Here is a 14,627-nt window from a genome sequence, read left to right on the forward strand (position 1 = left end):
TTTCAGGGCGAGAGTTGAAATGCTCGAAAGCGGGAGGAAGATATCTTGTCTAACTTGGAGATTATCCACGAGAATCACCAAGCCCATTATGCGATACTCAAGGCGAGATGGAAGCACGGTAGCTTGTTCCGGGATAGAGATGCTCGACGCATGCCACTCGTGGATGAGTCTGTCTCGGTGAGTCGAGAGGCATGGCGTCGTCGCCGCCCATGAGCCGGATGGCTCAAGCCATTCTTCGCCACGTAACCGATCTCCATCTCGGGGACCATTTTCTTATGCGCGCCTAGGTGTTCACCATCGGTTGTGTCTGTTATTTCATTGTTTTATTGTTTTGTTAGTGGAATTTTATTTCAGTAGTTAGATTTAAATATTAAGTTGTTTGTTTTAGATTGCTTGGATTTCATATTATTTTAATATAATTTATTTTGATCATCTTTCGTAAGGTTGTCTTGGAGTTAGAGTTGAAAATTAGGCCGATATCGGCATAGCTATGATTTTTTGTAGTGATAGCATGATATGTAGGAGAGTTTAGAAGTTACTATGCTAAACCAAGTTTAAAAGATACCATGGTTGTTAGGAAATCAAAACTATGGATAGTTTCCGTTTTCGGGTTTGGCAGTTTTCAAGTTCCGGAAATTGCCTTAAAACAATTTGGCAACTTGCCAATTCGTTTTGGAAACCCAGAACCTATTTAAACTTCCATCTTTCTACACTCACAACCCACACTACACCCCACAATCATCTCTCACTTTTTACTCCAAGATTTTTCTTCTTGTTTCTCTTGTCAACTCAGTTTCTGCACTTACGAAGGCCGGCGAGGAGGAGCGGCGCCTTTATACTTTTGTCGTCGAAATTTTGTTCGAGTAGCCTTCAAGTAGTAAGCTGACTTCGCCCTAAAACACTGTAATCTGAAAAATCTCAGGAGCGCCAAGCAGCAGAAGCGCGACCAGCTCAAACACTGTAATTTCAAAAAAAACCTAAAGCGACTCGGCGCTCTATCTGGCAACGGCGCCGCCCTCCATCGATAAACACAGGGAAATTCCATTTTTCCGAGGGTTTCTTCCGTGTTTTCGCAGCTGTTCTACACAGTAGTTTTGAGATGAGTTTTGAGATGACACCTCCTATAGTGATTCTGAACAGTCATTTGAAGACTTGATGGGAACCGATACCTATGGAGCATCGTTCATGGCCGGATCGATGCGATTAGGATGGCGGCATCTTACGGTGAGTGATGGCGACTCTTTTTCACCTAAGCTAACTGAATTCTTCTATAATAATATTACTTTTATTGTACCCAAGAAGGAGAACACAAATTTTCCCTTGCTATTGATGGCACGACTATGAAATTCAGTAAGCAATTGATAGCTTTGGTTTCGGGGTTGCCATTACCGACCCTATGCACGCGTGGGGATATATGATGCCGGATAACTTCATACCTATATGAATATGCCTATTTCCATGAGTATTATGGGGGAGGGTGTTTAAATATCATGGACAAAGACCAATATAACATGCATACGAGTAGCCTATCGCTGAATGTAGGCCGCAACCATGTTGTTCATCATGATGAACATTCTAGAACGGCGGTTTATACGCGATAATATCATTTGGTGACATTTTCCTTGCTTTTAGGCGAGGGACGTCGTCGGTATGACATTCCCCGAGTTTTAGTTGTTACTCTGAAGCGAGGCCATTCCTTGAGGCATAAGTACCTTCTTATGCCTGTCTTGGTTTGCCGCCTTATGCGCGCTTGCCTACCCATATTATTACCGCGATTACCGCAGTTGGGAAAGGGTCGAAATCATGAGACCCACCAATCGATAATGGTAAGATCATTCCGAGCCATGACTTGGCCGGGATGGCAGGTGCAACCACATTTGGTTGCCCCTTACACCCCATCAGACCAAATAACACTAGAGAGGTTAGCACTAGTTGATGATACTCGACGGAAGGTGTAGACACCCCATTTTTGCACCTCAGGCATAATTCATTCACGATTTTGCCTTGAATTAAATTTGATCATATAAGGTGATTTGCTTTCTAGAGTCTTCATTTCTATATCAAACTTCTTTCTTTTCATCTTCTTTTAGTGTCTTTAGACTCTCCTCATCATGTTCTAGCTATGGCTGAAGTTTCGTTGCTTTCTGAGTTTTGAGTTGAAAATGACCAAAATGCCCCTGTAACCCTTTGGAGCCCAAATCTCGTTTTTTCCACTCTTTCTTTGGATGAGATTATTTCATATTTGAATTCCCTTTGAAAAATCCTTCGAAATGAGTACAAGCTTGCCTAGGTTCCTTTTGGATTTTGGAAACCCTAATCTTGCCATATCCCGCTTTTGACCCATTTGTTCGACTTTGTTGAGTGCAACGATTTTTTGGAGTAAGATTTCGACCAAAGGGTATTTTTAAGAGTTCATGGACCTTCCTAATGGATTAGTTAACAATTTTTGTGAAGAAGAGTTTGCCTAATTTTGACCGGTCAAAGGGAATTTCTGTGATTTGAAAATATGGTCAAAGTGGGCCTTTTGTGGATTTTGGACCCGTGCTCATGGACTGTGGATCCAGCTCGAGTTGGACCTTTTTATTAGGGTTTCTAGCCCATTTTCAAGCCTCCAAAAACCTAGAGAACCTTCCTTAATTGTTTGATTTGATTTGATCCCTAAAATCAAGAATATTCTAGAGAATATGCCATTTTGGAGCCAAGTTTGGAAACCCTGGATTATGGGCTCATTAAGGACGTGTAGGGCTTGATTTTTTGCCCTAATCCATCTGAAATATCCAAAAACCAAGGGCCAAGATCGCACCCCTTATCCCACCTCTTGAATCAAGGGCCAGATTTAGGAGGTGCAACCAGAAAGAGATCAAGCCATTGGATTTTTCTTCATCAACACTTTCGACCATTAGATCAAACTCATTACCATATTGAAATCCATCCCAAAAGCTATAAATATGGGTCTCATTCACCCATAAAGAAATAATCTAGAGCAAGCTAGAGCTAGGAATTGAGGAGTTAATAATGCGGACCTAGTTATTGAGCTAATAGCCCTTTTCTTGATGTTGTTCTTCATTTTTTTTTTCTTTCTAGTTCTTCATTTTTAGCCTTCTTTTCTTTCACAAATTCGATCTTGAGTAAAACTTCTTTTCACCAAAAGTTGTTTTTTTCCTCAAATCACCTGTTTCAATCAAAATCACAGTTGTCAATTCAAGATCAAGTTTATCATCAATCAATCAATCAATCTACAATCAAGTATGAGGCAACATTCAAACCCGGTGACATCTTTCCTTTTTCTTTTATTTCCTTTAGCATTGCATATTAGGTTATTTTTTTTTTTTTAGTTTTATTATAGCATATAGTTATTAGTTTTTTTATAATTTAGTGAGGATCATCCAACTTGATAGATTAATTTTTCAAGCTTTCTTCGATGCGCCTTTATCTTAACCGTTACCCCTCAATAGAAGTAAAATTTGGTTTTACCGAGCGATTGTGGGGTGCCTAACACCTTCCCACATCGTACCTTGACTCCCGAACCCAATAATCATCTAGTTTCGAGGGCTAGTCCTTCACAGAGGTTTTACTCAACTTTTCCTTAATAAAGTTAGTGGCGACTCTAAAATCAATTGCATAGACTTAGGTACACATTTTTGTGCTTACGGTTTTTGGCGACTCCGCTGGGGACATCCCTAGAGAGTCAGACTTACATTTTCTTTGAGGTGTTTCAGTTAAGATAGGAAAGAAGAAGGCTTATCCAGAAGCTAGTTGGAATAGAAGACCAGGGTTAAGGTTATCTCGTGCAACCATTAACTCGCTGATTCAAATGGAGAATCTACCAGACGGTTCTTCTCAAGAGTTATCGCTGCCACCTATACCTTCATCACAGATGTATGTGCCACAAGGAAGTTCTCCACCAGCACCCCCATCTGAGGGACAAATTTTATCAGCGAACATTCGAGGTCCACATACAAGTAATTACGGTGAATCGGGTCAATCCCTACCGGTCAAAGAGGAATTGATGGAGAAGGCGATGGAAAAGATGTTTCTCAAGATGATGTCAAAATTTGCAATAACTCCAAAGTCCGGGTCAACCACAACAAACCGGGTATCACACTACCCCCATGGTTAGTCCTAACCCTACCATTCTACCAACCTCATTACCCACTCCATATGCGACACATAGATCAACCCAATTTCATGTTCCTATGTCAACCCATACTCCGTCCCAATGTTTTCCTCAGGATAACACAACCTACATGCCTCAACCATCCACTCATCAAACTTTTCAAAGCCCTAACCAAATCCCAACTACAACCATGATGTCCAACCCATTTATGTTACCAACCCCAACCTATTTTCCACAAACTCCACAACCACTGTTCTACACGAACCCACAATACCAAGCACAAAACCCAATCCAACCACCGGTTGACCCCGTAATGGAGGAGATTAAGAAATTGAAAGAAGCAATGACCAAGATGAAAGGTGAAGACCTGGACCTTGATAATCTGTGTCCATATCCACAGATCAGAGTACCACATGGATTCGAATTTCCAAAGATGGAGCGATATGAGGGAACCGGCTGTCCAAAGGCCCACATTCGTATGTATGCAAGTTATCTACAACCGATGGGAATTGGGCGGAACTAATGGTTCAACTATTCCGGAGGAGTCTTAAGGGTGCGGACCTTGCTTGGTGGATGAATCTTGAAACGCTAAAAAAAATCAAGACTTGGCCCGAACGGTAAATGCTTTTCGTAGCTCACTTCTCTTACAACACCGACATCCAAATGGGCGAAGGCAACTTGAAGCTTTGAAGCAAGGTCGAATGAAAGTTTTACAGAGTACATTACAAGATGGAGGACAAAAGCGCCCAAATCATTGATAGGCCAGCGGAGAGGGAGCAAATTAGGATGGTTATGAAGAGTTTGAACCAAGAGTATGCAACCGGGCTAAGTGCTAGTTATCATCCGACATATCAAGCCTTAGTTGCCATTTGGATCACAAATAGAAGATGGGTTATCATCTCGCAATATTTCTCCCATCAGCTCAATGTCTATAGGATCTAACCAGCAGAAGAAGAAACCTCCCACTGTAACAGTGAACAACAAAGAAGCCAATGTGGTTGCTGCACAAGTTCAACCTGACCACATCACATAAAATTCGGTCGAGGTGACAACTCATCCTTTTTCCCATCAAGTCAGTTTCCCTCCAAGACAGCAAGACAGGGGTTTTCCCAGGCAACAGAGACAGTTCACAGAATTGGGTTTCCCATTACAAGTTGTATTGAAGGCTTTAGTCCAACAGGGTTTGATTACGTTAATGCAGCCGAGGCCTCCTCCAAATCCGGTGCCGTTCTGGTATGACGCTTCAAAACATTGTGACTTCCATCAGGCTCCAGGTCACACGACGGAGAGGTGCATGCTCCTTAAACATCTTATCCAAAACTTAATTGATGAGGGTAAGATAGATGCGTCCAGTCTCGGCACTCCCAATATATCGACAAATCCACTACCAATGCATAATGGGAGAGTTAATAATTTGGAAGCTGTCAAAAAAGATCCAGCATCATTCATCATTCCGATTAGACAGACATCCAATGTTAACACCACAAGGCCTGTTAATCTTCAAGATGCAGTCAGAAGATGCATGGAGCAAACAAAGCCTAGAGGTATCCAATTAAATGAGGTGGTAGCACCATTTCTTCATACTCCACAGATTCAAAAGCCATTCAAGTTGACTAGAGAGCACCTGGAATCCTTTATGATGCAGAGGCCCATTACAAAATGGGTAGATCCTTTGAATACATCTCAATCTATGACATCACGAGTGGGGTCAGAACCTCAAGGACCCATGATTCGCCAGAATCCAACTCGGCCGGCGGTGATCCTAACTCCGATCCACAATCCCCAAGGTCGGTTAGGTACCCGGCCAAGAGTCATGATACCGAGGAGGTTCTAGGGAAGAAATTAATTGAGCCCGAGAAAAGTACAGATGACTCAACAATCTCACTACATCAGTTGAAGCAATTAGAACCTAGTTTGGCGGAGGAATGTGTTGAGACTCACGGTTTGACAAGAGGAGGAAGGATATACAAGCCACCACACTACGGAAGGATCGGTCTTGGCCCAACAACCGACCCACGCTGGTCTTGAAAAAACAGGAGGGTAATGAAGTAATCCAACAATTGCAGAAAACCAAGTCCAATATTTCCATATGGGGGGGCTTACTCATGGCGCCACCCCAACATAGGCAAGCAGTTCTTCAAACCTTGAACCAAGCTCATGTTCCGGCTTCCATCCGGCCCGAACGATTTGGCGGCGTACCATCGCTTCCACCGGGAAGACAAACTCCATAGCATTTTTCGATGATGATCGACCCCGGATGGTATAACCCACACCTAAAAGCATTGACTATTACGGTGCATTGTAACAACCATAAAGTACCATTTGTACTAATTGACAATGGATCCGGTTTGAATATCTGCCCGATCAATTCTGCGAAAGCTATTGGAATCATGCCGAAGACTTCACTTTCACTAAGGATACTGCAGACGGTTCATGGGTTTGATAATCGAGAAGAGAAGTCCTTGGCGAAGTTTACAACCGGCGTCCAAATAGGTCGATCCGTTCAAAGTCACATTCTTGGCTATGGACATCGAGGCTAATTACAATTTCCTTTTAGGCGGACCATGGCTACACCGGGCGGTGCAATTCCCTCTACACTTCACGTAAAAGCTTAAGTTCTTATGGCAAGGGAAGATTATCTGCATCACTGGTGATTCGGATGATTTGGATTCTTCAGAAGAGCATAAGGTAATACCAATGATTGAAGAAAAGTGTAACTACACTGAGGAACCATTAGGGATTGTGGAGTTTAGGGCACCCGACAAGGAGAAGCTCCCTACCCCATTTTGCAATGGAAATCCCAAGACGACTTCGGTTGTTCCGCGGAGCGTAACTATTTTCGGGACTTGGGTTGGGAAAAAACCAAAACGGCATTTTAGAACCACTGCAGATTCCTAGTCAAGATGATCGAAAAGGGCTAGGTTATACTGAGGAGGTTGTGGAAGGACTGGCAGAATTATTTATCGATTCTAATGCCACGGTGAATTATCTCAGATTGGCTCTACGATCTAAAGGGGTAGATTGAGGCTATTATTGATTCCAATATATTTTGGGGCTTAAGACGACGACCGGATCCAAACTCGAAGTTACTATTTGAGAGCGGATGTTAATTCCTATTAGGGATATCGCCAACTTAGGTTGGATCATGAGGCTAGAACGGTTTAATTGGATAAATGAGGTTGGATCGACATCCTCCTCGTCGGTATGGACTATACTCCATCTTTTACTTTGGCCAGTTCCGGGTTAGATCTTCGACCCGTGAGACGAGATGTCATCACTCCTTATCATGTCGGTTGGACCCTCGAGACCATACTTGATTCGGATGATTTGTTGAATATGGAATCTCTTATTGACCCGGTTTAGGTGGATGTTGAGAACATACCACTTTTCGACTCCCGCACTAATATGAAATTTGGGAAAGGTTTCTAGATACTTTAGATTCTGATGAGGATCCATTCATTGATGGACACTATGATGATTGGGGAACCCAAATATCCATGACCGATCCGGTCCCCAGCCAACATAGTCCTCTCTTTGAGCCTTCGGATGAATCCGATATGGCCCAAAAAAAAAGCCCGTGAGATTTTCTGTTTCAACCCATGTATATAATCATATTTCAAAAATCCAAAAAAATTCAAATATTTCAAAAATCCAAAAAAATTCAAATGTTTTAAAAATCCAAAAAAATCAAAAAAGTTTTAAAACTCCCGCAGATTTGATTTACCCCCTTGCCTTAGGGCAAGATGATTGGATGATTTGTGCGAGGTTATGACCCCTTTTCCCCGACGATGAAGAAGAAATGGACAATGAAGTTCTTTGAGTCCATTCTTCCTCACTTAACAACATTATGAAGACCGATCGGCCTTGATCATTGAGGAAACAGAGACAATTAATCTTAGCACCACAGGAAGAACCACGCGATGTGAAGATTGGTACAACTCTAACCCTCTCGAAAGCTAGAAACCTGATTGAATTGCTAAAGGAATACAAAGACGGTTTGCTTGGTCCTATGATGATATGCCGGGCTGGACACCAATATAGTAGTTCACAAGTTGCCACTATCTCGAGAAAAGAAACCGTTAAGCGTAAAACCGAGGAGGCTTAGACCGAATGGATCTTGAAGATTAGAGAGGAAGTAATCAAGCAATACAATGCTGTTTTTCGATGGTAACTCACTATCCTACTTGGTTGGCTAACATCGCCGGTCTACCAAGAAAGATGGTCGAAGTAAGGATGCGTCCGACTGAGATCTTAATAAGGCAAGCCGAAGGATGACTTCCGTTGCCCTAGCATTGATATGCCGGTAGATAATGCTTCGCTGGTCATGAACTATTATCATTCATGGACGGATTCTCCGGATATAACCAAATCAAGATGGCGAAGAAGACGAGAGAAGACTCGTTTATCACCCCATGGGGGACCTTTTGCTACAAAGTTATGCCATTTGGTTTGAAGAACGCGGAGCTACGTACCAAAGGGCCATGGCGCTTTACTCCGACATGATGCATGTGGAAGTAGAGGTGTATGTGGATGATATGATTGTTAAGTCATGGAGTCGAGATGACCACTATGTGAATCTGAAGAAGTTGTTTGAGCGGCCCGTAAGTTCAAGATACGGTTAAATCCTCGAAGTGTGTTTTGGAGCCACGTCCAGGAAAGTTGCTTGGTTTCATGGTTAGCAAAAGGGGCATTGAAGTTGATCGGGCTAAGGTCAAAGCCATTGTGGAAATGCCCGCACCCGCCACGGAGAAGGAAGTCGAGGATTCTTAGAGGCGACTTCAAAGATATCGCCAGATTCATTGCACTTTCACGCCATTTGTGAGCCTATCTTCAAGTTGCTAAGGAAGGGTCAACCTAAGGAATGGAATGAGGAGTGTCAAAGGGCCTTCGACAAGATTAAGCAATATTTGTTGAAGCCGCCGGTACTTGTTCCCCCGACCCCTGGCAAACCATTGTTACTTTACATCTCTGTCACAGAAACTTCTATGGGAGCAGTGCTTGGACAACATGACGGGACAGGTAGAGTTGAGCGAGCTATTTACTATTTGAGCAAGTGTCTTCACAAGTACGAAGCAAACTACACTCCTATTGAGAAGACATGTCTGGCACTAGTCTGGGCAACACAACGTCTTAGACACTACATGCTTGCATATTCAGTTTTGTTATTATCAAGGATAGATCCGCTCAAGTACCTGATGGAGAAGCCTATGATCACTGGCCGAACCTCACGTTATACCGCTTTTGGCAGAGTTCGAGATTACGTATGTCACACGTAAATCTATCAAGGGAAAGGCATTGGCGGATCACCTAGCAGCACACCCTTTGCGGATTATCACCGCCAGATCGAAGTTCCCGGATGAGTATATTCTAGCGGTCGAGGCGGATTACGGAATTGGTAGAACCACGGTGGACTCTATATTTTGATGGTGCTATGAATCAATCTGGAAATGGAGTAGGGGCAGTTCTTATCTCCCCCGAAGGAGTACGCACGCCTGTTTCTATCAGACTCGAGTTTGAGTGCACCAATAATATGGCGAGTATGAGGCTTGTATTCTTTGGTCTTCGAGGTGCACTTCTGACTCCGGATAAAGGAGATTGATGTTTTTGGAGACTCCTTGCTAATTATCAGCCAGATCACAGAAGAATGGAAAGTTAAGCATGCCAACCTCCTTCCTTATCACAAGTGCTTGAGAGAACTGGTTGGCGAGTTTGACCGTATTACTTTCACTCACCTTCGGCGGAAAGGCAATAGCTTTGCCGATGCTTTGGCTACTTTAGCCTCTATGCTCAAGATTCCGGAAGGTGAAACGTTTAGGCCCATCGAGATTATATCTCAAAGTGAGCCAGCTTATTGCTTTGCTATTGATATAGTGGCTGAGTCCTCTGATGGAGAGCCGTGGTACCGCGACATTCGTGAGTATCTTCAGCATCAACGACTCCCTAATGGTCTGACTAAAAGAGAACGACGATCACTTCGGCTTTTAGCTTGCCAGTTTATCATATGTGGAGATGTTCTATACAAGAGGTCGTACGACGGGATTTTACTCAGATGCTTGAATGAGAATGAAGCTCGGACAGTTATGACTGAAATACATGAAGGAATTTGTGGCCCTCACATGAGTGGGCACATGTTAGCTAAGAAGATCATGAGACTGGGATACTATTGGACAACTATGGAGACAGATTGTTGCAAGTACGTTAGAAAGTGTCATAAGTGTCAGATTCACGGGAATTTGATGCGCGCACCGCCTGCCGAGTTAAACCCATTTTCTGCGCCTTGGCCCTTCTCTGTTTGGGGGCTCGATGTCATTGGCAAGTTAAATCCTTCAGCATCCAACGGACACGGCTTTGTCCTCGTTGCCATTGATTACTTCACTAAATGGGTCGAAGCTATATCTTTAAGTAGTGTTACGGCATTGAATGTGGCGAAGTTCTTGCGCACCAACATTATTTGCCGGTATGGGATACCGCATGAGGTTATCACTGATAATGGTACATGCTTCAAGGGGAAGGAGTTTAATGCTATACTGCAGCAGTTCAAAATTCGGCGACATTTGTCTTCACCCTACAGACCTCAGACTAATGGGGCAGTTGAAGCGGCAAACAAGACACTTGTCGATTGTAGAGAAGATGGCGAGACATACAAAGGCGGCATGAGAAGTTACCATATGCACTATGGGCTTATCGAACTTCAGTTCGTACAGCCACAGGGTCTACTCCCTATGCACTAGTCTATGGAATGGAGGCCGTTTTGCCAGCCGAAGTAGAAATGCCTACTCTACGTGTTTTGCAGGAGGGTGCCAGTTTAGAGGAGGAATGGATCCAAGCCAGAGTGGAATCTTTGAACCTAATCACAGAAAAGCGACTTAAAGCTACAGCTCATGCACGAGCTTACCAGCAAAGAATCGCCCGAGCATTTAATAAGAAAGTTCGTCCGAGAGATTTGAAGGAAGGGTATTTGGTCCTGAAAGAAATTAGGCCTAAACATCTGCCAGACCCACGAGGGAAGTTCAGACCTAATTGGGAGGGGCCCTTCATTATTAAGAAGATTCTACCTGGGAAAGCTGTGATCCTCACTGATCTTGACGGTGTTGAGTTCTCCAATCCTACCAATGCCGACCAGTTAAAGAGGTACTTTTTGTGACCCAACCTTGTTTTTTTGAGACAAAGAGTATAGTGGAAATCTTAGAGAAATGATGGGACAGGCCCTTTTTTCCGATATATTAGCCTAAAAAGCCCACCCAATGTCGTATGTTTCCTCTAGAAGCCATTTTGAGCCTTGGCCTTTTCTTTCATCCCCACGATTTGACCTATGTCCTTTAGGAAACTAGTTTTACCCTTAGCCTACCCATAGATACCCCAATCCCATTTTATAGAACTTGTCATGATCAGGAAAATCATTTTCATCACCAATTATTGATCGTTAAGTATCTACTATGGTCCCAATCTACAATATGCTATGATTACCCCAATGGTTACCCCAAGAGTTTGGAAAAAAAAAAAAATTCATGCAAAAAAAAAAAAATCCATGCAAGGGGCGATTACAAATCAATTCAAAGGGCGGTTCATAGGAAGTTTAGGATACTTTATCATTTTCTTTTTTCGTGACAAGTTCTACCCTAAAAAAAAAAAAAAAAAAATCCTTATTCTTTAACCCACTACCTAAGCCTACATTATAGTCCCATGAAAGTCCGCTCTTGATCTTTAGATCCACTATGTCTCCTAGTTGAGAAAGGTTCAAGGTAAAAAGGGTTTGGCATTGGAAGATACACCAATATCTGATTGTGATCCATTCAGAGGTTATCAAGGCCGAAGGGATGTTTTCGGAAGTGTCTCTAAGAAGTTGTCCTATCGTGTACTTTATGATCATTGTGAGTGGTGGAAAGGATTTATGGTTGGTTTTCATATAAGATATAGTGGAGATCATGCAATCGGATAGGGAAAAGGGTGGTGTGTGCTTACTACTTTTTGGTGCTAAGATTAATCGTACTCCTATCCCGAGGTCGTTCTCGTGAGGATCTTCTTGTCGGTAACTTCGTTCCCACACCTTTACTTATTATTCAATCATTTGTGGTATTTTTTTGTTCATGGATAAAAAAAAAAATGTTTTGTTTTACATTGTTTTCACAAAAAAAAAAAAAAAAAAAAAAAAAAAAAAAAAAAAACTTGTTTTTTGCTTTGGATGGCTTGTGATGAAAAATCTAGGATTTCGAAAGCGTAGAAAATTCTGAAGCCAATATTCCTAACTAAACCATGTACTTTTTTTTACTAACATAGCATGCATACACCACAATTTTTCTAACTATTCACGCTAACATAGTTGCATTGTTTTCATGCATATCATGTATATTTCACTCCATTGTAATATGTGTAGTGAGAAATAAATTGTCTAACCTTTGCCGAGAAAGTGTCTCCAAGATTTATAGTTGCTAAATGCCAAGAACACGTGAGAGCAAGGCTGCCATTGGTGAATAAGATAAGTGAGATTCCATTATAGATTGCCCCAAAGAATCACTGTTAGTTCGAAAAGAAAAAGAAAAAAATGCGTTACCATAGCATGGCGTGGTTTGTACTGTGTGGCGTGCCATCGCTTCTTCTCTCCTGGACATCTAAGGTACGGCTCTCCCATTCTTCACTAGACGGTGGCAAGGTATGTTTATTCCTCCTTTGGTCCTGTTTATATAGGTTTGGTTGGACCGTCCAATTAGAAAGTACACGTGACTTTGTTTGTTTAAGAAGTCGGTGGATTTTGTTTCCAAAAGAAAACTGTTCGTTTGGGTTTCAGAAACAAATGATTTGATTTTGAGAAAAGACAAAACTATTTGACTCTTCAAAGATTCCTTCCTTTTAAACCAACAACTGTTTCCCAAAAGAATGATTCGGTGCAAGCACCAGAATTGGAAGTCGGTACCCCTTACCTTTTTTATCATTCGGTCCTGTTCAACCAGTTTTGGACCCGTTTGATCCGGTTGGCCCAGGTTGACCCGGTTGGTCTAGACTGACCCGGGTTTGAACTGTTTGACCCGGTTTTCACCAGTTTTGACAGTTGACCAAGTTTGACCAAAAAAAAAAAAAAAATCCAAAAACTTTTCAAAAATAAAAAAATGATGAATATTAATACCATGGGGTTCTTACCCTCCAGTATGAGAAAATATTCATCAAATTTTGTTTTCACCGCCGCACTATTGGCAACCACTTGATCATTAATATCATTTCGGTAATTCCATTTGTGCAACATTAAAATTGTTCGCGAGAACAATGTTAGTTTTTACTGACAGCCTCACGGATGGATCAGCCTGAACTCATAGTGACAGTCTTTTCCAACCCAAGTGTACTTGAACGTAATTGATTGATTGATTGATTGAACTTGAATATCATCATCCCCAGCATCCATCTTTCATCTCCAAAGACATCTCTTATCTTCCTAGCTAGCGTTGTTAGATGCGTGCCCATCTTCTTTAGAATCTCCTATCCCCAGTGGATCTTCTTGCTCTCCCCGGTGAGTCTTTCCTTTCGTCAGTGTTTGGTTATCACCATTATATGAGAATCTTTAATCCAAGTCAAAATCATGAATGAATTGATCTATCCATTTAATTTCACCAGTTTTCCAAAATGAATTTGAAAATATTAGATTTTAAAAAAAAATTTGCCCCTTAATTTCAAAAAAGTTGTTCATCATTTTCAGAAAATATTTTTCAATCAACCAATATCATGTTACGCGGTGTAAGTCCGTCCGATGCTTCCGCTAGCATTGATATTTTGTCTTGTGGTATAAGTCCGTCCGATGCTTCCACAGATAATCCAGTTGCCATGTTGCGTGGTATAAGTCCGTTCGATGCATCCACCAACATTCAATCAGTTTTAAGCCCTCACAAACAACTTGAAAAAAAATCAAGGATTTCAAATATCTAGGGAAAAGCCCTATTTCAAAAAATATTTTTCAAATGAATTTTCAAAAATTGCATGAGATCTTTTGGCTGGAGCTTGGCAAAAATGTTTTGTCTCCATGGCTTTGCCGTTCAGTTGCAAGCAACCTCCGCCAAAGAGGGGCAACTGTAGACACCCCATTTTTGCACCTCAGGCATAATTCATTCACGATTTTGCCTTGAATTAAATTTGATCATATAAGGTGATTTGCTTTCTAGAGTCTTCATTTCTATATCAAACTTCTTTCTTTTCATCTTCTTTTAGCGTCTTTAGACTCTCCTCATCATGTTCTAGCTATGGCTGAAGTTTTCGTTGCTTTCGAAGTTTTGAGTTGAAAATGACCAAAATGCCCCTGTAACCCTTTGGAGCCCAAATCTCGTTTTTCCACTCTTTCTTTGGATGAGATTATTTCATATTTGAATTCCCTTTGAAAAATCCTTCGAAATGAGTACAAGCTTGCCTAGGTTCCTTTTGGATTTTGGAAACCCTAATCTTGCCATATCCCGCTTTCCGGATTGTTCTTGACTTTGTTGAGTGCAACGTTTTTTTTGGAGTAAGATTTCGACCCAAGGGTATTTTTAAG

General features: G+C 41.8%; 1 long non-coding RNA gene across 1 annotated transcript; it reads right to left on the minus strand.

Annotated features, from left to right (window-relative positions):
• Positions 1-3,131: 3,131 nt before the first annotated feature.
• On the minus strand, positions 3,132-12,753 carry LOC147489540 (uncharacterized). Its single transcript, XR_015201927.1, has 3 exons — positions 12,669-12,753; positions 12,512-12,575; positions 3,132-3,172 (listed from the first exon to the last, which is right to left on the minus strand). It is a non-coding gene; the product is annotated as an uncharacterized LOC147489540 (long non-coding RNA).
• Positions 12,754-14,627: the final 1,874 nt, after the last annotated feature.

This window comes from Coptis chinensis, chromosome 7 (genome assembly GCF_015680905.1).
Source record: "Coptis chinensis isolate HL-2020 chromosome 7, ASM1568090v1, whole genome shotgun sequence".
In the NCBI taxonomy this organism is placed as follows: domain Eukaryota; kingdom Viridiplantae; phylum Streptophyta; class Magnoliopsida; order Ranunculales; family Ranunculaceae; genus Coptis; species Coptis chinensis.